The sequence below is a fragment of the Ctenopharyngodon idella genome, chromosome 19 (assembly GCF_019924925.1).
Source record: "Ctenopharyngodon idella isolate HZGC_01 chromosome 19, HZGC01, whole genome shotgun sequence".
NCBI lineage: Eukaryota > Metazoa > Chordata > Actinopteri > Cypriniformes > Xenocyprididae > Ctenopharyngodon > Ctenopharyngodon idella.
In genome coordinates, this window is record NC_067238.1 from 17263635 (window position 1) to 17291207 (window position 27573).

Below are 27573 nucleotides of genomic sequence, written 5' to 3' on the forward strand. Positions count from 1 at the left end.
AAGTTTATATCGCGCAATTCTGACTTTATAACTCACAATTGTGAGTTTATATCTCACAATTCTGAGGAAAAAAAGTCAGAATTGTGTGATAACTCACAATTGCGAGGAAAAAAAGTCAGAATTATATCTCGCAATTCTGACTTTATATCGTGCATTTCTGACTTTATAACTCGCAATTGCAAAGAAAAAAGTCAGAATTGTGAGATAAAAAGTCGCAATTACATTTTTAATTTTTTTATTTAGTGGTGGAAACAAGCTTCCATACACCAGGTGTTGAAAAATACACAGAAAAACAAGTTGTTAAAACTTATCAAATATTTGATGACAATTTAGTGGCAATTTGACATCTTTTTATAAGTCAAACTAGTCTTTCAAAGGTTTTTTCACATTGCATGTGGCCGACATGAGTGTCAAAATAAAGGTGCATCTTAAAAATATATATCTTTTTTTTTTACATGTTGCATTGTTAGATCATATCATTTGATCAATGCATATCGATGTATCGTTAAAGGGATAGTTCACCCAAAAATGAAAATTCTGTAATCATTTACTCACCCTCGAGTTGTTCCAAACCTGCATTAAATTTCTTTCTTCTGCTGAACAAAAAAGATATTTTGAATTTGAAGAATATGGGTAACCCAACAGTTGATGGACCCCATTGACTTCCATAGTATGGAAAATAAATTTGGCAGTCAATGGGGACCATCAGATTGTTACCGACATTCATACAAGTTTGGAACAACTTGAGAGTGAGTAAATGATGACAGAATTTTTTTGGGTGATCTACCCCTTTAAGGCATTTCTTTGTTAAATTCATACTTTCCCTGCCCCAAATATCTGTCCATCACACTGATTCAGCTGAATGACGGATAATGAACCAACCAGTGAAGAAGACAGAACAAAATAAACAACGACGAAAGAGTCGGCTCTCTAACCTCCACAGACATCCACTCATGCGGAAGGTAATTCTGTGTAATGAATCGTGACACAATCAAACTGAACCGACCCAGAGAAAGCCATGTTTAATTGGCTCCCCATTCAGGCAGCAGAGAGGAAACTGCTAAGATAAACACAGCACGAGCGATAACGTCTGATGCCATGACAGGTCGTGCAACACACGCGATGCTATACCGTTAACTGCTTCTCTCCACAGCTACACAACTTTTTTAATTCAAAGAGCAGAACACTGCACGAAATACAGTGATTACTGCCCGAAGAAACAAACACTGCCCAACCCCAAACCTCTGAGGAGATTTACTGCCATGTTTGATTAATGGGTTTGAATATGAGAGGAAAACAAACCTTATGCTATGTGAACAAAGTCCTATTGCACTAGAGACGGATGGATGGGGAGAAAAACAACAACTTAAACCAGTTGAGACCACCTTGGTATTTAAACTGGACCAAACTAGTGTAAGATTGCAAATGGCAAAAGCTAAACAAAACAGCTTAAAATCAGCCTAAGCTGGCAAGTAGTCAGGTTTAAGATATTTCTTCATCTTAAATGCCTGAAAGTGTCTCTTATCCTTGAAACGAGCTTAAGATTGCTGCAGGGATGATTTAATTTTATAGGCCAAGCTAGAAGTTTTTCAGTCTGGTTCCCTCCACAAAAAGCCAGTAGGATTTTGGATTATGGCAGAAAGCAAGAAAATGTAATGATTCTTACACATTTTGTTCATCATGAAATCTTAAAGGGTTAGTTCACACACAAATTTACTCACTCTCAAGCCATATTAAAAAATATCCTGGCTTTTACAAGCTTTATAATGGGAGTGATTGGTAACCGATATTTTGAAGCCCAAAAAAGCGCATCCATCCATCATAAGAATAATCCATAGAACTCCAACGGGTTAATAAAGGCCTTCTGAAGCGAAGCGATGTGTTTTTGTAAGAAAAATATCTATAAACTAGAATCACTGGCTTCCATACGCAACTCGATTCCGGCGGAAGAGTGACCTCTGACCCCACGCATGACGTAATGACGAACATGAAAGTGCAAAGGATAGAGCAAAACAAAACGCCGCTCACAAATTCGTAGTATATAAAGAGAAATGTCGGAGGAGCTTGAGTTTGTTGCCCAGCTCTATTTGTTTGAACCATGAGAGGCGTCTGCTAATCTACTCCTACATCCTATGTCATACGCCAGACTCTCTCGTGAATGTGCAGACGGACATTACCAGAAGATAGATATGGATATTTTGTCACAAAAACCCATCACTTCACTTCAGAAGGCCTTTATTAACCCCCTGCAACCATATGGATTACTTTTATGATGAATGAATGTGCTTTTTTGGGCTTCAAAATCTCGGCCCCCATTTACTACCATTATAAAGCTTGTAAAAGCCAGAGTATTTTTTTATATAACTCTGATTGTGTTTGACTGAAAGAAGATAGTCATATACACCTGGCTTGAGGGTGAGTAAATTATGGGATAATTTTCATTTTTAGGTGAACTATCCCTTTAAATACAGAAGTAAAAGCTAAAGTTATACTACAAATGCATGACTTTGCACGACTTCAGCATCACCACCACTAAGCCTCAGACAAATGTCTTTATTTCAAATCTACAGTTGGAAAGCTTGAGTTAGAAGAGTTTGCTAGAGTGTAGAGTTGTCAAAAGTACTGACTTCGGTACCAGTCAGTACTGGAATTTTAAAAATGTGATGCTTTGAGCGCTGTTGAGCGGATTCGTAAACACCTCTGATTGGCCATTGTGTTGACGCACTCATCAGATATGTCTGTGATTGGCTACAATGATCAACGCATGGGAGCGTTTGAATTTGAAAGCGTACTGAAAGCGGGAGCATTTGAAAGCAGGCGTCTATCAGTAGACTGGTCAAGTGTATCTGTGTAAGCGCACTGTGAAGAGCGTCAAAGATGTCTAATTTCAACATGTTTTTGAAGCGTTGATCAATGTAGCCAATCATAGACATATCGAGCGCGTGAACACAGTGGCCAATCAGAGGTGTTTACGAATCTGCTCAACAGCGCTCAAAGCTTCTCATTTTTTAAATTTCAATACCGACTTGGTACCGTAGTTGGTACTTTTGACAACTCTACTAGAGTGTGAGTATAAATACAACGAGGCTGTGAAAGTGACTACTGAGTTAGATGAGTTTACTTGTTTGATGTAATGATGTTTAATGTCCCCGACAACCTCTGTAGTCACATTTAGACATTTGTTAGCGAACGCCTTTTACAAGACAAGTAAAAGCTGTAAAAAAAAAAAAAAAAATCAGAAGAGGGTACTATTGTGTTTTATATCATAGAATAAAACGTAAAAAAATCTTGAGCTTGTGTTCACCACAGACCTTATTTCAGGCATTTAACAAAAAACCCATTGACTTCAGGACGATGGAACTGGAAGTTCAAAAGTCTAAGTTGTTTCAGGTTCTAGGACTCAGTCCTACAGTAATCTATGAGGTCATTTTATCTGCAGCAAATGATTACTATTAACCCTGGTTTCAATTAGCTTTTATTTAATTTCAAACATGTAATTGTTATAGTTAACTATTATAACCCTGCAGAACATAAAATATCTTCAACCTTCTACCACAACGCATCTTATTTATGTGTTACCTCCTGAAGAGAGAGAGAAAGAGAGAGAGCTGTGACTAAAAGTTTTTTACCACCACCATCACTGCAAATAACTATGAGTTCTGATCGCTTCCATGTGTGGTGAGTCCAGCTCTCTGTCCGATGTCATATCCTGTTCAAGCCTGGATGTGCTGCAAGGGTCTGCCGTGTCACTCCCTGAGAGGGGGAGTGTGGGTAATGATGGCAGTAGACCCTGCAGGTGTGCAGCTCTCCTTCCAGACACGCATACCAGTGTCAGAATTTAACTTTTTTTTATTTTTATAAAAAGTCAATGTTTGCCCCCCTGGATCTGATTTTCAGGGGCATTTCTTTCTAACTATATAAAAACAGCCTGTATGTCATGCTTTTTTTTTTCCGAACACCTGAATTTTATTCAGTGCATCAAATGAAACTTGAGTGCATTACATATACATTTAAATGAACATCAGCTCATATTTTATACAAAAATAAATTACACTGATACACACATTTAGTTAGCTAGCATGGGTATATATATTTAGTGGGATATATGAAACAGAAGATGCAATAATCTTTTTCCTCCCTTTTGTGACCTGTATATACAAGTGAAATGGCTGTGAAACGAGTTAAATGTAGGGCGGTGCTTGATTTTGTTCATGGGGAATTGATTGGATAGTTGTGGTTTGCTATTGGTGGATCTCATGTGAGTGACAGGTTGCCCCGCCCTCGTGCCAGTAAACATGTTATCAGAGAAGAGATGTCACTTTAATGTACACAAATAAATCATAATAAATACAACAATATTCCATAAAAAAAAAAAAAAAAATTGGCTATTGTCATGGTGACTTCAAATGTGCACAACTTTAAGTCTATTCCTACTGAGATGAATGAAGAGTTGGAATTTTAGAATATAATTCTAAATTTATAAGTTTTTTATATTGTAAACAATGTGTCGACACGTATATGTGTATACTGCGTGTTTGAAATGTGTTTGTGGATATGCATGTATAGGTTAAAAAATATAAACGCACTATATTTTATGTATTGTTTATATAAAATATTGTTTACAAATTCATATAAAAAGAGAGTATTTGTTTGGTGATTGGTGGATATTATACCATCTGATTTGTTTTAACTCTTTTAATGGTTGAATGCAAGTTCAAATCTTGTGTTTGTGTGTATTTAAGTTTTCTCCATTTGCAGTTTCTTAGACTCGATGAAGGCCTGTGCACTGAAACGCTTTTCTATTGAGCAACAGTCACAAAACTCCAATTTTGAAAGAGTCAGTTTTGATTTCATGTTGATTTAGTGTTACCTCAGAATTACTCAGTTTTTTTCACATTTCATTAACTAATCCAGACATGCGATATGTTGACTTTGCATGAACCCAAAGTGATGCTGTCAGTTGAAAGGTTGAGTTATTTGTGTGTGTGTTGAGAGTCGAAGTAGAGGGTCACTACTGGTTCACTCCAAAACCACAGCTTCATCCACCTGAGCAAACAGGAAAGAGGTGTGGGTGCATGTGAGGGCAGAAACGCGGCTGTCGCAGAGAGACGGATGAGGACAGAGGGATTATGACAGACAGACGGAGGACCGAGAAAAAGGACTGTTACAGGAAGTCAAGGATGAAGAAGCTAGTCAATCTAAGGATGTTTTCATGCATTACCAAAACGACTCAGTGGCTGATGTTTTTACCTAATTTTTGGACGATTCCTTAAAGCCGTGGTGATCATCAGGTGTTATTTCATGTTTGAAGGACTCTAAATAAAGTAGACAGAACAAGAAAATGGTCAGATGTTTCTAAAGTCACCATGAAATCAAAATGTACAATTCTTGTTTTTATAGAATACTGCAGTATTTATTATAAATTTATCCATGCACATCATTATTTATTTTTTTAATTTTGTGCCCTTGTAATCTTGAATCAAAATAACTTCCCCTCCCTCTTGCATCTTTCCTCTTCTCTGATGATGAGGGCGGGGCAACCTGTCACTCACATGAGATCCACCAATAGCAAACCACAACCAATCAATCAATTCCCCATGAACAAATTCAAGCCCCACCCTACATTTTTTCTTATTCGAGAAGCGGTTCACTCGGACATAAACCATTTGGGAGCAGACGTCACTGTGCGCGTGGCAGAAAAACAGTGGTAACAAGTGGAGGAAAACTATCAAGATCCACAGAATAAGAGAAAAAAATGTCTTCTTGTGCTTTGGATGTCAGAATCGGGATGCAAAAAAGTCATTTTTATAAGAATACCTTGGTCACCATTTGAAGCTAAATGCAGATGTTTATTGAAACGATATGTATTGTGAAAAGCACCATACAAATAAATGTGAATTGAATTGAATTATGGTAGCAAGACGTTAAACGGACAGGATGGACTAATGGAACTTGCAATGATGATCCTATACTATTAAAGCACGAATCTGATGAAAAAAAAATAGATATACATAATATTCACATAAGCAGTTCATAGGGGACATAATGTATTGCCCTACAGTTATAGCATGAAATAATATTTAAACCTATAATATTTTACATATTTAAACCTATAGCATTTTTCTCGCAATTGTGAGTTTTTGTCTCCCAATTCTGATTTTATAACTCACAATTCTGAGGAAAAAAGTCAGAATTGTGGGATGTAAATTCACAATTCTGAAGAAGGAAAGCTATATCTCGCTATTCATTTTTTTGTTGTTGTTGTTTATAAGAATTGTGAGAAATAAACTTGAAATTGTGCTGGGAGAAAAGACTACCTCAACTTCTGTTTCATGCTGTCTTTAACTGACAGTACTGTATGAATTATTTTAGTTTGCTTGCTAAATGCATAAATGTAAATGCAATGGCTGTTTGAATCTAACATTTAACATGTTAACCTGTTTCACACATCTTGCTTCTGTTGAACTTTAGCAAAACATATGTAGAAGATCAGAAGTGTAGCAGAAACAGCTCTGCAAATGCATTTTTGAGTATGTCAAAATTGTGGTGAAAATGGATGTTAAACCTGACTGAATTCACATTTATATTAACATTTAATCATTTATCAGACACTTTTATCCAAAACAACTAACAAATGTGTAATATCACAAGCAAAAGATCATACAAAAACCAATTATATTCACAATACCACAATGCCAAGCTGAAGTAGTACAGTAGAGTAGACGTACATTTTACAAGACAATTCTATTTCAGTCTTTCTACTTCAAAATTTCACGTTTTATTCAATGTGCCTTAGAATTTGTGATGGTTGTTGAATCCAGATTTAGTAATCTGTAGTTACACTATTTGATTCTGTACCATTATGTTACGTTTGAATGTCCTGTGCTTTATATAAATTATTATAGGGGAATTAACATGACTAGATTATAGAGATGTTGATAATAGTTTAGAATCCAAAGAAGTCTCTTTCATCAAAATGTAAACTGTAAGAAAACACCAAGCCTTCTTGTTTTTCAACCTGTCATAAAGATATTTTTCATCATTCAATTAATTCCTGATGGATAAAATGAAGACCCGCTGACATTAATCCTTGCTTGATGTCCTGTTTCTCTCAAAAATACCACATTACGAAAGTAAAGTGGGTTTTGAACATGCTTTCCAGCATTCAGATCCAGGACAGATATTTAGAGTTGGCAAAAAGACCGAAGAGGGTGAGAGAAAATGAGCAGAACCGAGCAGCAGACGACATGTTGTGAATTTCTGCAGATGGTTCTGAGGCATCTGAGATCCACAGATCCTCCGTCAGTCAAAGCACAACACACACAGCGGGAGTCCTTTGAGTCCGGCCGGCCGCTGACAGTACATCAAGACACACACATCTCTGCTTTCACGCTTTTCCTGCACAGAAAACAAAACCTTTAGTTAACTACAGAAGCACATTTATTTCACACACCAGCCAAAGAGACTCTTGGTATTAAACACAGGCGTCATACAAAACAAAAAAAGCAGAAACGGACTCGCATCTCACATCCTTAGTACAAGCCATCTGATAATACAAAGTTCACCTACTGTACTTCAATGTATTGATACAGTGATGGTGTGATATGGAAATATGTTGAATGGTATAGATACAGTACAGTAAATTGAACTGGATCACAGACAAGGCTTAAAGGATTAGTTCACTTCAGAATTCAAATTTCCTGATAATTTACTCACCCCCATGTCATCCAAGATGTTTCTGTCATTCTTTCTTCAGTCGAAAAGAAATTAAGGTTTTTGAGGAAAACATTTCAGGATTTTTCTCCATATAGTGGGCTTCAATGGGGTTCAACAGGTTGAAGGTCCAAATGTCAGTTTCAGTGCAGCTTCAAAGAGCTCTACATGATCCCAGGCGAGGAATAAGGTCTTATCTAGAGAAACGATCAGTCATTTTCTAAAAAAAAATAAAAATGTATATACTTTTTAACCACAAATGCTCGACTTGCACTGCTCTGCGATGCGCCATGCATTATGTAATCATGTTGGAAAGGTCACGTGTGAAAACTCATTTTCTTCAAAATCGTCCGACATTGTTGTTTTACCTTTTTTGTAAAGGCCGTTTGACTTAGTCTTTGCACATTCGCTTTTTATAAACACTGGATCGGTACATCACGCGTGACCTTTCCAACGTGATTACGTAATGCGTGGCACATCGCAGAGCAGTGCAAGACGCTGATTTGCTGCTCAAGAAACATTATTATCAATGTTGAAAACAGTTGTGCTGCTTCATATTTTTTGGAGACCTTTGCTTTTTTTTTTTTTCTGGATTCTTTGAATAGAAAGCTCAAAATAAAGTCTTTACTGTCACTTTTGATCAATTTAACGCATACTTGATGAATCTTACAGATCCCAAACCTTTTGTATATTCTCTTGTGAATCAACCTTTATACTCTGTGTTTAAACTCCACTAACCTGCACATGTTCAACTGTGTGATGCACCTCAAGGCAGAAAGATTTCCTGTACAAACCCATAACAGCGATTGTATTGTTTTGAGTTTTGGAGCCGAATTGGATTTGTGAATTTTCCCCTATAAATAAATACATCCAGAAATGTTTGCGGTGAAGTCCACCTTATTGTTGCTCTTTTCTTTGCTGTGTTGCTCTAGAGGAGTTTTTCCATCCTCTGGTTCCTGGACCTCCAAATCCACATGAAACAAACCCAAATCCTGCTGGATTAGAAACAAAATGCCAATAGAAATAACCAAGACAGAAAGCACACAGTCTCACTGTAATACCACCCTCATCCTCCTCACCCTAAACAACACCAGCCGCCACCAAACCCCCAGCCCAAATCTGACTCAGAACCTTTCTGGAAAACAATATTTATTCATCATCTCAAAGTTCCTTTTGAAAAAAAGAAAGGAAAACAGTCGTCTTTGTTTCTTTTCGACTAAAAGTTTCATTGGCTTGAGTTTTGACACAGATGGCCGTCACGGTTTAAGGATTGAAACAATCCAGACAGAACTGGATCAATCGTTGTCTCTCCGTTTCATATGTCAAACATGAAAGGACACAGTTGATGCTCATCAAGTCATGCCCGATACAATAAAAGACCAAGTTTGCATGGATTGAGTCAGCAAAAACTAAAGAATATGCTGTAAAATGTAAAAACTTTGAAAATAAAGCTTGATGAAAGCTGTATTCCTGCTTGATTAGAATTTCTACACCCTCAAAACAGATCTTACATATCAGTGTTTTTTCAAGCATGTAAGCGGCCTTAGTCATGCATAGAGGTTGTGCGTGCTGAGAAGTCACATGGTTTCATATTTGGAGCGATTTGTCTTGTGGAATTATTTCGTAATTCCTTTCACAGCTGGAGTTGCCCAGGTTCAAATTGCTGTTTTTTTCAAATGAAAGCTTAATTAACCAGTTTATCATGCCGGGTTATGCTGTCACGAAGTCTGTCTCCACCGACCTGAATCTCTCCGCCTGTCTCCACGTCTATCTGTCGCTCTCTCTTCATACCACTTCATTCATCTCCAGACCGCTCTGTCTGCACCATCCAGATAAGCCAGCTCCATATTTGAGAGAACTGTAAATTGCACTTGCTGAAAGGCATGAATATTCCAAAAGCATCGGTAAGATTTGCTCTGGCTGACATTTACAAGGGTCATATTTATCTGCAGCCCCAATAGACAGTTTTAAGAATAGGGAGGCTCAATCCAGCAGCACATGAAATGAAATATTAACTCCTCAAAAATTGAAGATCAGTCAAATGAAGCAGTTTGATAAATGGCTATTTGACCAGAACACAAATTTTCACCCCAGCAAGATGTTAAAAAAACATCACTTTATGAAGTGTGCAACCATGTTTTACAGCTCAAGATGTTAAACATCTGTGCAGATGCCAATTTAGGCCTTCGCCATTCAGAACTGAATTGAGAAAGCATAAAAACCAGTTCAATTGTTTAAATGAAAAAGCAAATAAGAAGCAGAATTGCAATTTGAATTCGAATGTAAGGAAGTTTCCCAGAATGAATTACTTGTGTTGATTCCTGTTCCTGTCATTCCAGTTCAACTTGATCCACACTCCAATCCAGAAGGGGGCGCACGTGGTAATGCAATGCTTTTTGCTAACTGACACTACAGGAGAAGGAGCAGAAGAAGAAGAGATGCTCTATGTATGCATTGTACCAACACAAAACAAGAATTCAGATGGCATGCAAGAGTTTCGATTAATCGTTTCAATTCATTTTTGTGACACGCTCCACAAGCTTCACGGAAGGGAAATCGGGACGGCAGAAAGCGCCATCCTTTTTTTATTATTATTATTTTACAAAAGGAGTGGTCAGTATCTATCAAAAGTGATCCAAGGAAGGAACAGTGGTAAACCGGTGACAGGGTCATGGGCGGCCAAGGTTCATTGATGCACGTGAGGAGCGAAGGCTGGCCCGTGTGGTCCGATCCAACAGACGAGCTACTGTAGCTCATATTGATCAAGAAGTTAATATGAGCTACTGTAGCTCATATTGATCAAAAAGTTAATGCTGGTTCTGATAGAAAAGTGTCAGAATACACAGTGCATCAGTTTGTTGCGTATGGGACTGCATAGCTGCAGAACAGTCAGGGTGCCCATACTGACCCCTGTCCATCGCCGAAAGAGCCAACAGTGGACACGTGAGCATCAGAACTGGACCACGGAGCAATGGAAGAAGGTGGCCTGGTCTGATGAATCACGTTTTCTTTTACAACACATGGATGGCCGGGTGCATCTCTTACCTGGGGAACACATGGCACCAGGATGCACTATGGGAAGAAGGCAAGCCGGTGGAGGCAGTGTGATGCTTTGGGCAATGTTCTGCTGGGAAACCTTGGGTCCTTCCATCCATGTGGATGTTACTTTGACACGTACCACCTACCTAAGCATTGTTGCAGACCATGTACACCCTTTCATGGAAACGGTATTCCCTGGTGGCTGTGGCCTCTTTCAGCAGGATAATGCGCTCTGCCACAAAGTAAAAATGGTTCAGGAATGGTTTGAGGAGCACAACAACGAGTTTGAGGTGTTGACTTGGCCTCCAAATTCCCCAGATCTCAGTCCAATCGAGCATCTGTGGGATCCATGGAGGCTCCACCTCGCAACCTACAGGACTTAAAGGATCTGCTGCTAGCATCTTGGTGTCAGATACCACAGCACACCTTCAGGGGTCTAGTGGAGTCCATACCTCGATGGGTCAGGGCTGTTTTGGCAGCAAAAGGGGAACAGCACAAAATTAGGAAGGTGGTCATAATGTTATGCATGATCTGTGTATATATATGTATTGTGCTTCAAAAATCACACGCTGCCTTCTAGAATTCAACTCTGAAACCCTTCTGTAATTCAGTGCCAATCAAGCTGTGATGAGCTTTGCATATAGTCCAGTCATATAGTCGCTCTAACTTTACCACGGTCAAGCTCGCTTTGAACATCTGCATTTGTGATGAACTTGGAAAAGCCACAGATTGAGGTTTCCATGCAGTTACAGTTCAAGGGGCAGATTCCCAAAAAACTTCATCTGACACTGAAAAAAAGAGCTTTCCGCTATAATCAAATGCTAGACTGCAATAGCAACCGTCCTGAGCGCCTGATCAAAAAGCAAAGCGACGGTCTGAGGAAGGGCTTTCCGTTTGCTCTCCTCTCACACACACAGAGGGGATTTGTTCTGCGGAGCTTGATTTGTGGTCACGTTTGAAAGCAGATCTGCTCTGTTTGACCCACGTTAGCAGGAGGGAAATCAATGCACTGATTAGGAGAGCAGATCGAGTTTCTGATTAAAACCACAGTGTGTAAAAAAAATAACAGACACTGAATCCTCATCTCAGTGGGACACTGGAGCAGGAGGATTCCCAGATTTCCTTTAAATGAGGCGTCAGTGACATCACAGCCTGATAACGGCACTGATTTGAGTCTTCAAGTTTATGGATGTGACCGTTCCTTGGATGTAAAAGCCTGAATGAAAAGTGAGATGAATTAGTCAGTGCTGTAGCAGTGACAGGATAGATTATCTTGGTGAATGAGAGAGTCTTTGATTCTTAAGCAGAAACAAATTAGATGGAGATGCGGCCTATAGCGGAGAGCATTAGGACGGCATGATTTGGCCAAAAAATAAATCATATTGTCATTATTTTGATAAATATTGCAACTCTGATTTGAATTGTGATCTACTGCAACATCTCACACTGCTGCTACGTAGACACAATCACATTTAACACGGTGTGTGAAACCTCTAGAAACCTCTTTTGACTTGGGCCAATAAGAAAGCACCTAGCAACCACTTAGAATACCCTAGCAACTAACCACATAGCAACTAGCTTAAAAACACTGACAGCACCTTAGGAATCACATAGCAACACCCTAGCATTGTGGCAGTCTCCTTTTTTGCATTGGCTAATAAGAAACCACCTATCAACCATGTAGAATACCCTAGCAACTCCTCAGATTACCCTAGCAACCACATAGCAACAAGCTTAAAAAAAACACCCAAAACTTTTTAGGAATCACATAGCAACACCTTAGCATTGTGGCAGTCTCCTTTTTTTGCATTGGCTAATAAGAAACCACCTAGCAACCACTTAGAATACCCTAGCAACTAACCACATAGCAACAAGCTTAAAAATACTAACAACACCTTAGGAATCACATAGCAACACCCTAGCATTGTGGCAGTCTCCTTTTTTTGCATTGGCTAATAAGAAAGCACCTAGCAGCCACTTAGAATACCCTAGCAACTCCTCAGATTACCCTAGCAACCACATAGCAACAAGCTTAAAAAAAACACCCAAAACTTTTTAGGAATCACATAGCAACACCTTAGCACTGTGGCAGTCTCCTTTTTTTGCATTGGCTAATAAGAAACCACCTAGCAACCACTTAGAATACCCTAGCAACTCCTCAGAATACCCTAGCAACAACACAGTAACAAGCTTGAAAACACTGACAACACCTTAGGAATCACATAGCAACACCCTAGCATTGTGGCAGTCATCTTTTTTTTTATCTTTTTTTTTTCATTGGCCAGTAAGAAACCACCTAGAAACCACTTAGAATACCCTAGCAACTACTCAGAATACCCTAGCAACCACATAGCAACAAGCTCAAAAACACCCAAAACACCTTAGGAATCACATAGCAACACCCTAGCACTGAAGAAACCACTGTATTTTTGGTTTAATTAGAAAGTTCACTTATAGCTCGATATGGATGCTGAAAGAGCCCTGAAAATGGTTCATACACACACGCACACACACACATGTATGCACTAGTAATAGTGATACTCGCTTTTGCACACACACACCTAAAAATGTTCAATGGCTGTCGTCTTGATCACAGTGACAAATTGACAACTAACAGAGATACGTAAAGATTACATAAGCTGTATCTGCTTCCAATAAAGAGGGACGCAATCTAAAAACCATCTCGAAGAATGAGAGCGAGACGGACCGAGAGCGAGCCAATGAAACGCTACCTTGCTGTGGGCTATTTGTGTTAGTAAGTAAGTTAAGTATAACCTCTTTAGCCTCGGCATACCAGAAAAAACTCATTTTTTGATGTGGCTCTTCAATGAAGAAAAACAAACATGGATGTATTACAGAGGGCAGAGCAGCGTTGATTCCAAGAGATATGTGCATAATTAGATTCATTCCATTTTTTCAGGCCTTTTATTAAATTATAGGGAGTTTCAACAATATTTTTGTAAACCAAATTCCTCCCTCTTGAGTTTTTTTGAACATAAGAAATGGGAGACTGTATGGTACAGGACGCGTTTCATTTTTAAAGGAAAGACCACAAGCGTGAGAAAATGTGCTGGAAATGTATTAAACTACTATTAAATACTAGTTTAAGTGAGCCAATTAAGTAGAATCATCACTTTAGTTTAGGGTCCAGTTCTCACTTAACTGGTTGTTTATTAGCATGCATATTACTAGGATATTGGCTGTATATTAGTACTTATAAAGCACATATTAATGCATGACCATATTCTACATCCCTTAATCCTACCAATACCTAAACTTAACAACTACCTTACTAACTATTAATAAGCAGTAATTAGGAGTTTATTGAGGTAAAGTCATAGTTAATAGTTAGTTAATAGTGAGAATAGTACCCTAAACTAAGGTGTGACCTTTTTTATTGTACCAGCTAGTAAAAATTAGCTTAATGTTGCTTTACACAATTAGCATTTACTTTTTAGTATGCGAACATGTGCTGTTGCTAATTAGTAGTTAGTGCTAATTTTTTTTTTTTTTTTTTTTTTAAATATTCTGGGTTCTGGGTTAAAAATAACCCAAGTTGGGTTAAATATGGACAAATCCAGAGTTTAGGTTGTTTTGACCCAGCGGTTGGGTTAAATGTTTGACCCAACCTGCTGGGTAGTTTTATTTAACTCAAATATTGTTTAAAAATGACTCTATTGCTCACCTAAAATGAACCCAAAATAGGTTTTAATTAACATTTATTAATATTTAATAAATGAACATTTTTAATAATAAGTTTAATAAATAATAATTAAACAATAAACATTTATTAAATTGCTTATTATTAAATGTTCACCTTTTGATTATTATTGTTGCCTCTAGTAATTATGTGTATGATTTTTAACTTCCAACCTATTTTGGGTTCATTTAAAGCCAGACATATAGTAATTTTTAAACAATAGTTGAGTTAAATAAAACTGCCCAGCAGGTTGGGCAAACATTTAATCCAATCGCTGGGTCAAAACAACCCAATCGCTGGGTTTGTCCATTTTCAACCCAATTTGGGTTGTTTTTAACCCAGCATGTTTTAGCGTATAGCCTACTCATCCTCAAAAGCTCCACTTTTCACCACCATAGTGAAACAACATAACAGAAACTTCTCAAAATCCCAACAATACTGGACACTAAACACTATAAATGCTCCCTCTTTTCTAAAAAAAAAAAAAAGAGCTTAAAAAACACTTAATTTCAACATTTACTCTCTCCATCAAGTCCCATGCAAAGCACACTGGGAGCTACAAATCCCTGGCCAAGTTATGCCAACAAAAATGATTCATGCATTAAGTAAACCTCCAGTTTTCAAATTTAGGTGGATTGCATGCAATAGAAATGAGCAAGAAATGTGTTGCAATAGCTATAATTTTAATTCACGAAATTGAACAAGCAAGTGAAACATTACCATGCACACTTGGCATATTCAACACAATTTGGATGCACTAATCGTGCATACTAGACAGATCTACAGTGATGAGACACAATCGTGCCATTGGCTGAGAGACTGAGGACGTGTTTTTGATGGAGTGGGGGAGGTGGAAGTGACCTAAACCTTCAGCAGAGCTGAATGGATGAAGATCTCTTTGGACTGGAGTCTGCCTCCCATCCACAAAACGTCTCTCCATCACCCTGCAGATAAAACTTTAGTCTTTTGAACTCCAGGAGTGAGTTCCCCCTCCTCCAGGGGTCTTATCTCCCATAACTTGAGAGGGAGTGCTGATCCCTCAGAGGGGTTGAGATAACAGCGCGGACCGTAAGAGCAATCAGCCTGACAAACTCATAAACCAGCTTCACTAAAGGCTCGTTCATCTTCTATACATGAGCCATGAGTGTGCATGCTTGTTTCCCTGTTGCTTGACTGAATTCCTGGTGCAGGACATTCAAAACTTAAAAGCAATCATTTTATTTCTGTCATCATTTACTCATCCTCATGTCGCTCCATACCTGTATGCATATATGTTATTCTGTGGAGAATTCTTGAAGATCTTCAAACAGCTCTTGCCAGTGTTGCCATACCAAAACATGTCAAAGCAAGGCTGTCAAGCTTAAAAATAATGACAAAATAGTAGCCAATATAACTTGTATATGGTGCTGTAGTGATGATGTATTTTTGTAAGTTCACATCTCCCTGGTTTCCTCAACCAAAACCCAATAAAAATTTTCCATTGGCTTTTGGATTATTGCAGAAAATAAGCTCTGTGACCAACAAACGTTTTTGATTCTTATACATTTTGTTCATCATGATAATCTTCACAAATGAACACAAACTTTATGAATTTCGAAGCCTAAATACAATCTCTAGAAGTTCAATGCTAAACGTAGGCTAGTAAGAAAGAACTACACCGCACAACTTGCTAAGTTGTCTATAGAGCCACAGTACATCCAAATGACCACAATGAGGTTCATTCTCGTGTTACGCAGCACATTTGAGCTTCCAGAAGAACCAATGAGGTTCATTCTCGTTACGCAGCACGTTTGCGCTTCCTCAAGAACTAATAAGGTTCATTCTCGCGTTACGCAGCACATTTGAGCTTCCTCAAGAACCAATGAGGTTCATCCTCGTGTTACGCAGCACGTTTGAGCTTCCGCAAGAACCAATGAGGTTCATTCTCGTTACGCAGCACGTTTGCGCTTCCTCAAGAACTAATAAGGTTCATTCTCGCGTTACGCAGCACGTTTGAGTTTCCTCAAGAACCAATGAGGTTCATTCTCATGTTACGCAGCACATTTGAGCTTCCTCAAGAACCAATGAGGTTCATTCTCGCGTTACGCAGCACGTTTGAGTTTCCTCAAGAACCAATGAGGTTCATTCTCATGTTACGCAGCACGTTTGAGCTTCTGCAAGAACCAATGAGGTTCATTCTCATGTTACGCAGCACATTTGAGCTTCCTCAAGAACCAATGAGGTTCATTCTCATGTTACGCAGCATGTTTGAGCTTCTGCAAGAACCAATGAGGTTCATTCTCATGTTATGCAGCACATTTGAGCTTCTGCCAGAACCAATGAGGTTAATTCTCGCGTTACGCAGCACATTTGAGCTTCCTCAAGAACCAATGAGGTTAATTCTCGCGTTACGCAGCACGTTTGAGCTTCCTCAAGAACCAATGAGGTTCATTCTCATGTTACGCAGCACATTTGAGCTTCCTCAAGAACCAATGAGGTTCATTCTCGCGTTACGCAGCACGTTTGAGTTTCCTCAAGAACCAATGAGGTTCATTCTCATGTTACGCAGCACGTTTGAGCTTCTGCAAGAACCAATGAGGTTCATTCTCATGTTACGCAGCACATTTGAGCTTCCTCAAGAACCAATGAGGTTCATTCTCATGTTACGCAGCATGTTTGAGCTTCTGCAAGAACCAATGAGGTTCATTCTCATGTTATGCAGCACATTTGAGCTTCTGCCAGAACCAATGAGGTTAATTCTCGCGTTACGCAGCACATTTGAGCTTCCTCAAGAACCAATGAGGTTAATTCTCGCGTTACGCAGCACGTTTGAGCTTCCTCAAGAACCAATGAGGTTAATTCTCGCGTTACGCAGCACGTTTGAGCTTCCTCAAGAACCAATGAGGTTCATTCTCATGTTACGCAGCACGTTTGAGCTTCTGCAAGAACCAATGAGGTTCATTCTCACGTTACGCAGCACGTTTGAGCTTCTGCCAGAACCAATGAGGTTCATTCTCACGTTACGCAGCACGTTTGAGCTTCCTCAAAAACCAATGAGGTTCATTCTCGTGTTACGCAGCACGTTTGAGCTTCTGCAAGAACCAATGAGGTTCATTCTCACGTTACGCAGCACGTTTGAGCTTCTGCCAGAACCAATGAGGTTCATTCTCACGTTACGCAGCACGTTTGAGCTTCCTCAAGAACCAATGAGGTTAATTCTCATGTTACGCAGCACGTTTGAGCTTCTGCAAGAACCAATGAGGTTCATTCTTGTGTGTTACGCAGCATGTTTTGTGCATCAAGCAAGTAAGGTTGAGCTTCTGTTTATGTTTGCTGATCAATGTTTATATGTGAATAAAAGCCTAACTTTAATCTTTTCAACATATAAAGCGATTGTCTCTCTTCAGAAAATTTGGACTAAACCGCTCAACTAGTTTTAAAATCTCTTTATTAACTTTTTCAAGTTCACAAAGTGGTAGTTGCGTAGACTGTCAATGGAGGGACAGAAATCTCTCACGCAGATTTCATTAAAAACATCTTAATTTGTGTTAATGATGGATGAAAGTCTTACAGGTTTGGAACGACATGAGGGTGAGTAAATGATGACAGAATTTTCATTTTTGGGTGAACTAACCCTTTAAAATGCTGGTGTCATTTGCACCTGCTCCCACTCAAACCCAAAAGAAAAACTATCCTGCGTTCACATTCACTGATTCCCACCTTTAATACGAGACTTTTGACAGCTGTATCCAAGAGCAGCGATCATAAGTTTTTTCCTTATTCATTTATAAACAGCGGAATGTTTTGATTACTGGCCTTTAGCGGCTGCAGCCATGTTATTGTAGCCTTTAAAATTCACAGTGCTAAAAACTCATGCTGACTTTTTAAAGAATGAACCTGTTAGACTTCATTACGAGTATTTTCAGTTCTGTCAGTCATTGCAAAAAAAAGAAAAAGAAACAGGGAGCAAAAGTTTGCGGTGGTCTGCACCGAGCGCACGGCTTATTGCGTCATTTATCCTGTAAAACTCAATTTTCTCCATCAGTGTTGAAGCCATAACTGTTGCCTAACCGAACAAAGCCACGTATTATAGTAGTCGGGTCGCTCCCAGCCGATTTGGACTGCATGAACAATCGGACGGCACCAGGAAAACAGACAAAGCTGAGAAACATACACTGCCATGAAAAGCTTCAGTGGGCCTGAGTTTGAGTCCAGGGTGGTCTGTTTTATACTCTCACGCATCGAGTCTTTCCCTTTATCCCACTGCCAGTGCTGTCCCACACCGCCCATGCGGTAATAATGTACGGAAAGAATAACAGCCACGATACATTACCGCTTCATACCCGAACGCCTGCGCATACAGGAACACTGGAGGAACAATAATAAACCAGATTCCGCACACTGTCCCACATGTACACGGCTCCGTCATCTTTCAGAAGTCTTTCCTAATACTTTGTGCACTATTTCTGCCAACAGGTGGACGACATAAAATTACCCCCTTTTAATTTTTCTCTAAAAGGTGCAACTGGTTCTGCTTAGATTTGACATGAAGTGAGGAACCAACAGAAGTACCTTAAATTAACAGCTCATCCCAAAAATAATTTAAAAATATAGCTGCGAGCAACAGTTATTGGGGTTCAAGCACTTTAAGGCCTTTAAGCGCAATTGTGAGATATTATATAGCAATCCTGTAAACACCTAAATCAGAAATCAAAGACCACTTTTTTTTGCAATTGCAGGTCATTTACCATAGAAAAATTGTGTTTTTGAAATCTTTTTGATGGTTATAGCGCCACCTATGATCTGATCTTCAAAAAAGTTTGCATGCTTGTTTAGATTCATATGTTGCATGTGCTCACCTAATTTCGTGAAGTTCTAAATTTTTGTTTAGGTTTTATAGGCTTTTGTGTGCACTTGGCCAAGCCCATTTTCTAAATAGCCCTGCTATAGCTATCCAAATGCTAAAGTTCAACTTTTTTTTTTTTTTTTTTTTTTTTTGATAATTATTATCCTTGAGAGTCCAAAGCATTGTACTGCAGTCATTTTATTGAGGTTGAGCAAAAAACCTAGGACTAGTTTCCAAAAGTAGGTTTTTTAAATATTCTCAAATATTTAACAAACGCTTTGATTGACAGCAGTGGTTCTTGAGGCAAAGTTGTTAAGAATGAGGAGATCTAAATTATTACTATTACTATCGTGAGTATGTCCAAATCGTAGCATAATATACAATCATTTAGGCACCTGAAAAACATGATGGCGCCCCCGGTGGCCAACTTCTTTCGAATTTCTCACAGGCCTCTAGGACCATGAGTCAAACGGGCCCAGTGAGTTTCGTTCCGATCGGCATCCGTTAACCTTGTCTGATAAGTGCTCAAATTTCATTGGCCGACGGCCGCCGTGTTTTTCAAGATACGCAAATGTCCTCATAGACAGTCACGGCACCTTGGACAAAGATACCGCAAGCCAGTTTTTAAGTCAATCGGACTGACTGTTGTGTAGCTATTGCCGTTTTCGTGTTTTTTTTATTTTATAGCGCCACCAAGTGGCCAGCCGCCGCACTCTTTTTCATGTGACCACAGACTGAGCTCATGTGTACCGAGTTTGGTGAAATCATCTCATTCGTTTAAGAGGTATAGGCGCTTTAGTAAAAGTGGCCACTCCCACTTCTAACGTTTTGGCGTCACGTTGCAGACATGAATCGAAATTTTGACTTCTTTTCGACAACCATTGACAATCAGACTCCAGAGAATCTTTCTGCACTAGTTTGGTTCCGATCGGACAAAAAACCTAGGTCTAGTTTGCAAAAGTAGGTTTTACAAAAAATCCAAAATATCCGACAGATATTTTTGCCCATATTGTGATCTGAGTGTAATGGATTTGAAAGAAATTAGGGCGGGGCTTCATTCTATCCATCTTTGTTGATTGGATGTTGACATGTGGGTGTGGCTCAAAAGTAGAGGGGCAGGGTTTAAGTGGACTAAATGATTGGAGAAGTCCTGCACACATCACCAGAGAGAAGTCATTTTCACAGAAAGGTCCAGTAATGACATTCTGATTAAATATTACAAAGACAAACTTAAAGCTGCAGTCCGTAAGTTTTGCCTCTTTGTCGCCATCTCTGTTTGAATCCTGCAATTGCAGTTATTTGCGAAATTATCATCTTTATGTGGGTTGAGCCTCGGCACGGCTCCTCAGCGTGGATTAATCTAATGTTTGTTGTTAGTCACCACATCAGTGTGTATACTGTACTTCGGAAGTATGACCAAAATAAAAATTTGCACTAGAAAATGTCATCTGAACAAGTAAGTAACATGTCTGCCACTTTTGTTCTGACCAACTGAGAAAAAAAGCATTACAATAAATCACGCTATGGTGATAAAATCTAACGATCGCTTAGCTCGGATCACTTCAAACTGTGCAAATTATTATTAATGTTATACTTTGTTCTCAAATTGTTAACATTAACAACATCAGCACTGCGTGACTATGTGTATTTAGTATGTGTTAGCGTTACTTGTAGATTTAAATTTCCTTAACCACTCCACAGTCCGAAGTCTTTTGCTTTTGACTATGGGTGAATCTCCAGTTGTCACTAATGATTGTCATTTGGACCTTTCTGGATTACAATCCGCCATCAAAATGACAAGTTTAATTATTTCAGCAGCTGTGAGAAAAGGCTATAAATGATCTGCTGTCCTCACATATAGCCTATTAGCTGGGACTCCTTCTTTATGTAAACAGACATGACGTAATGATGCAAAGACGAACGGCTGCATGCTCGAATTTCCTGCGGAAACCCACCAGTACCGATTTTATTATAAAACATTATTACAAGCTTACTGTTGTGAATCGGGCTATGGTAAGGAGATAGTTTTGAACACTGGCTGGTTATGCACTTGCTCAAAAATTTATTTTGGATAATTTTTAACCAAAAAAAGTTACGGACTGCAGCTTTAAAGAAAGCACATTTCATGTCAACTTTAAGCCTACTGATTTCTCTGTCCTAACTATGCACAATTATAGTTTTTAGGTTGAATTATTTTTCCCTACTGACTGACAGAACAAACCGTTATGAACCACAGTTCTAGACTTTTTTTTTCTAAAAGAGCTTGAAATATTTTCAAACATTTAGTGAATCAGCGGTTGGGTTCATCAGTCTTAAATATATTTCCCTGTGGCCTGTGATGCAGGATTTGTTTCTTGCATTATGAATCTTTAGGGGCACATAATTCTCGACATGGGCTTTTGGATGACGTCATTTGAGTGATTCAGCCCTATTTCAAAGCATAAAAACAAACTGTTTTATGCATTTTACACTATTTTATAGCAGTATAATTCTTAACGCAGAATCTCGCGCTCCGCAAGGTGAGTCTTTGAGCTTTCCGAACGTATTGATGTCACATATTTTATGCACAACACAAATTTATTATCTTTCACACTAGGGTTTCTCTGCAGCATAGGTCATGCTGCAAGAATGTGCGTTTCTTTTTGTTTTTTCTTCCCTTTCTGGCGTCTTGAGTAAAAGAAGGGGATAATAAACTTGGCGTGGGACCTCAGTGTCAATGCAATAACAGGGATAAATGTTTTGTTTGTTTAATGATCAGCTCCACGGCACTTCAAGATTAACCAGGATAATTGCGAGGTGCACATAAACTGAACACGGGCAGTTTGTCATGATGATTTGCCTGGTGGAGGGGGGTACGGTCTCCATAAACCTGCATGTTTATGCTTCATGTGCCTCCCTTTTCTCCACAGATATACTCTGGTTAAGGCTGTGCAAAGACATTTTGGGGGGGGGCAGGTGCTCAAGTGAAAAAAATAAGGGTAAGTAAAGTTACATATTGTTGACCATCTTTTAATTAATTACACTATTTAACGCTATACACTATAGGGCTGTTATACCAATTAAATGAAATCAGTATCAACAAAATCCATCTTACTTGATCAAAATCCATTTACACTGCAATAACAGTTGCCTAAATAATGTTATGAGATTAATGTTCTAAATATAAATTTTGAGTATAGAAATATGAAATTATACTATTATACAGTATATGAAACTAAAACTACCAGTAGGTGGCGTTAAGTCATAATACGTAAGTGAATCATAGAATCATTTATTCAACCGATTCATTCAAACTGGCTGATTCATTCATGAAAGAAGCAAGTGTCCATTGACTTTATGAATGGGTCACCGAATCATTGACTCACCCGATTAGTTCAAAAACGGTGAATCATTCAAGAAGATGCAACTTTTCTGCTTTGTTTGGAACTATTTTCGTTGGCAAAATAGAGGAAAAACATTTAAAATAGACAATGTTGTGTCTAAAAATTGTAAATTCATATAATCAACTTATTGTTTATTGAACTGTTGTATAAAATTAATATCACATTTTGCAGTTGTGCTAATGTTCAAGAACACGGCACTCTTGCTCATATGATATTGCTTAACTATATTATGTTATAAACAAAATACATGAACTCATTCATATCTTGAATTTTGGGGGCATTTTTGTTCATTTTGGTGGCATTTCCGACCTTTCACAACACTATTTTACGTCAACACTTTCTTGTTGTTAAGCTTAATGGAGGGCTGTTGCCTAAATTAGGCTGGCTGTAATGGGATGTTTTAATAGTGGTTTAATTTCACAGCGGTGACAAACAGTGCCGAACTTTAGAGCAAACACGATCCTTACCTGGCTGTTACCAATGAAGGAAGGTCCGGTGTCATGAGAAATCGAGTCAGGCAGTAATGCCTGATCAAAAGTTATTGTGATATCTTGTTGTATGTTAGCTGTGTTAGCTTCTTGACAAGGAGGGTCTTGTGCAGTCTCGCAGAATTATTAAGAATAATTTGTTGGGCACACTGAAAATTTATTGAGAACTGGTGCCACAGGGCAAATTGAAACAAAAACTAAAATATAAAATAATATAAAAAAATGTCTTGCAAAATGGGCACTTAATCAGAGGCCAAAAGGGCAGGTGCTTGAGCACCAATTGGGCTCTATCTGTGCATGTGCCTGCTCTGGTTTATCAGTTTCTTTGGATTGTTTTATAGAAGATGCTTTATGATCAATTTGCTTTCTTTCCTTTTAGCGCTCCCTCTGTGTAATGATTATTCCTCAGGTGACATAGTTTCATCATTTATGAACCCCTGCTCTTAGTCTAGATCAAATACAGCTGCTAAATTGTCATTTTTTGATATTATATCCTATTAATCCTCTAAAATAAACTGAGACTGTGGAGTCTCTCCACGGAGAATGACATTGTTTTTGTTTCTCCGCCAGAGTGCATGAGCAACATCATTAAACTAAATGACAGGAAACTTCTCTTCAGGAACCTCGACCACACACATCACGAGGGGTTGAAATAGTCCAAAACCATCCGGAAAGAAAAAAAATTATTGGCAGTTTGTTTGTCAATCCAGGCCATGCATGTGCTCCAGTCCAGTTTTTGTTTGATCCAGCACTTCTAAATTCTCATTGTCGATGTCCTCATCCTCCAAAACCATGAACAAAACTACACGAGGTACAAATAAATACAACTCAGACTAAGTACGATAAACATGGCTTGTGTTGATCGCAATGTGAGGTGAATTATTGACTGCTGAAAGCATGGATCCAAATGTTCAACTGATGTTTAGAAACCAAACACTCCACGCACTTCTGCTGTTGTTTATGCATTTGTAAAATGTTAATTTTGCTCTCTGTCAGGTTAAATATTTTGCATACAACTGGGCCTCTGTAGTTTGTGGATATATAAATAAATTGATAACAAATAGGTTTAGAGAGCATTTTCTCTGAATTTTCTGCTTCATACTATAAGTGAAGTGATGTTTCAGTGCTGTTTCTACAACCCGAATTCTGGAAATGTTGGGGCGTTTTTTAAATTTGAATAAAATGAAAACTAAAAGACTTTCAAATCACATGAGTCAATATTTTATTCACAATAGAACATAGATAACATAACAAATGTTTAAAGGGAGAAATTGTACACTTTTATCCACTAAATGAGCTCATTTCAAATTTGATGCCTGATACAGGTCTCAAAAAGTTGGCACGGGGGAAACAAATGAAAAAGCAAGAAATTTCAGATTCAGCTGGGAGAACATCTAGCAACTAATTAAGTTAATTGATATCAGGTCTGTAACATGATTAGCTATAAAAGGGGTGTCTTAGAGAGGCATAGTCTCTCTATCATCTACAGTGCATAACATCATCAAAAGATTCAGAGAAACTGGAGAAATCTCTGTGCGTAAGGGACAAGGCCGAAGACCTTCATTGGATGCCCATGGTCTTTGGGCCCTCAGACGACACTGCATCACTCATCAGCATGATTGTGTCAATGACATTACTAAATGGGCCCAGGAGTACTTCCAGAAACCACTGTCGGTAAACATAGTCCGCCGTTCCATCTGCAGATGCCAACTAAAGCTCTATCATGCAAAAAGGAAGCCATATGTGAACATCGTCCAGAAGCGCCGTCGTGTCCTGTGGGCCAAGGCTCATTTAAAATGGACTGTTTCAAAGTGGAAAAGTGTTCTATGGTCAGACGAGTCCAAATTTGACATTCTTGTGGGAAATCACGGACGCTGTGTCCTCCGAGTTAAAGAGGAGGGAGACCTTCCAGCATGTTATCAGCATTCAGTTTAAAAGCCAGCATCTCTGATGGTATGGGGGTGCATAAGTGCATACGGTACGGGCAGCTTGCATGTTTTGGAAGGCACTATGAATGCTGAAAGGTATATAAAGGTTTTAGAGCAACATATGCTCCCCTCCAGATGACGTCTATTTCAGGGAAGGCATTGTGTATTTCAGCAGGACAATGCAAAACCACATACTGCATAATAATGTGACAACAGTTTGCATCAATTTTTTTGAGTTATGACAACTTTGAGTGAAGTTACGTTCAACAACAAGCTACATTGAGTTAGAGGAACTTAATAATTTGTAGCATAAACACAAATTTTTAAGTTGATTACTCCAAAAAAATTAAGCTGCTCCAAACTACCAGAGTTATTACCAATAATAGTACCAATTAATCTTTTTCAGTTCAAATCAACAGCTATCATAGCACATGCCAACATGACTTATTTAACATGTATATTTAATGAACAAGTAGTATATTACTTGTCACTGGCATTAGCGCAGTCATTGCTTATAGAGTCATTAGTGTTTACCTTCATGTATTCTTCAGCACAAAAACTTCAAACAAAAACTTTTAATTGTCAAACATAACAGCATTGAACACTAACAGGTCTTTCCCTTCACTAAAAACAAATAAATTAACACTTAATTTCAACATTTATTCTCCTTATCCAGTCCTAATGCAAAGCATGCTGGGAACTAGAAATCCACTGCCTAATTTCTAAAGTTATCAAGACAATTTCATTATGTTAAAACAACTTACTTTTTTCAAAAAGCCAATTTACACAGAAATTTGAGTTTAAATTACAGACGATATTAAGCTGATGAAATGATCAACATTATTATGTCAACAGAACTCTACAAAAGGTTTAATTAAAACAATAAATTAGAATTTTTAACTTGCAACCATGCATTTATTTAGAGTGACCCGTTTTTGTATATCTAAAGTCATTGATATTGGCACTGAAGTGAACATGAATCGGTTATGCAAGGCCTAACATGTTACCTGCAACAGCCAGAATAGCTACAAACTGAAGTCGCCCATGCAGCATTTAAACTGCAGTGTTGGAGATTGCTTTCACAGCTGGCTGCGGGATGCAGGTGGGCTTGTTTTCTGTCGGTGGGAAACCCTGGTGAGCCCCAAGATGAATGGCATACCTCTGCGGGAAGGTGGAAGGCTCTTTAATTGGGGGCGGGTGGATAATTCCTCTATTTTGAGGCATTTCCTAATCTATATATGAATGATGTTTGCTTTTATTTGTGGAGAACCAAATGGCCCCTTGCTGAAAATAGAGAGCTGATGTCAAATGGAGGTCTGACCACAGCATTTTCCAGAGCACGGCAGAAAACGGGGCGCTCTTTTAGTCGAGCAGGTCTGAAAGCAAAGCAAAGGAAGGAGTCGGTTTACAGCCGCAGAAAGAGCAGCTGATCTCCAGGGGCTCGTGGACCTGCTTGCGTAACTGCTTGGGAAATAAATATCAGTTTGACGAAAGATGTATGGCGTATTTAAATTTTTCGTTTACTAGATGTCAGGCAGTCATCACAGGTCATAGATTAGATGATATATGAGCATATATTGCTACAAACTGCATCTTACTGCAAAGGTTTAGCTCAGGTTTTACTTTTAGTAAAAAAGGTCGATGAACTTGAGTTTAGATGTAAAAAGTTATTTTCTGGGTTACTCGTTTACTGATTTTAAAGATTGATTCATAACTTGCTTATTTATTATAACATGTATAATGTTTAAGATTTATGTTTGAACATAAACAACATCTGCAAAGTTACAACATTCAAAGTTAAAGATAACATGACGGCACATGCTAGTCGATGAGTTGAATCAGCTCCACAGCAACTACATAAATTTATCCACTAACCATTCAGAAACGCCAGTTTCATTGTAAAAGTTGTAACTTCTTCCTGAGTCTCTCCATCAGTGTCGACTCCGGTTTGAACAATGTAAGGCTGAACACCGTTACTGACAATCCTCATTTTGGCTGCGTGAGATTCTCCAGCTTTGTTGTTGTTGAGCAACTGAAGCGTGAGCTGTTAAAGCTCCGCCCTCTTCTAAAAAGGGGGTGGGGAGCAGCAGCTCATTTGCATTTAAAGGGACACACACAAAAACGGCGTGTTTTTGCTCACACCCAAATAGGGGCAAATTTGACAAGCTATAATAAATGATCTGTGGGGTATTTTGAGCTGAAACTTCACAGACACATTCTGGGGACACCAGAGACTGATATTACATCTTGTAAAAGTACATCTTGTATGTATGTATGTATGTATATATAATATATATATATATATATATAAATGTTTTATCTGTCACTTTTGATTACTTAATGTGTCCTTGCTGAATAAAAGTATTAGTTTCTTTCAACAACAACAAAAAAAAAAGTGCCAAAAATGCTGTCAATTGAGCTTAACGTATATTGACCCTGCAACATTCCTATAGTCCCATAAAGGTCTCTGATGTGATGGTCATATATCTGAGTCAGA

General features: G+C 38.5%; 1 long non-coding RNA gene across 1 annotated transcript in view; it reads left to right on the forward strand.

Annotated features, from left to right (window-relative positions):
* The window catches only part of LOC127501595 (uncharacterized), a 34823-nt gene extending 10498 nt beyond the window's left edge, over positions 1–24325 (forward strand). Inside the window, exons 2-3 of the long non-coding RNA XR_007926651.1 lie at positions 22187–22255; positions 23719–24325. This is a non-coding gene — a long non-coding RNA (uncharacterized LOC127501595). The remainder of the gene's footprint in view (positions 1–22186; positions 22256–23718) is intronic.
* The last annotated feature ends 3248 nt before the right edge of the window (positions 24326–27573 follow it).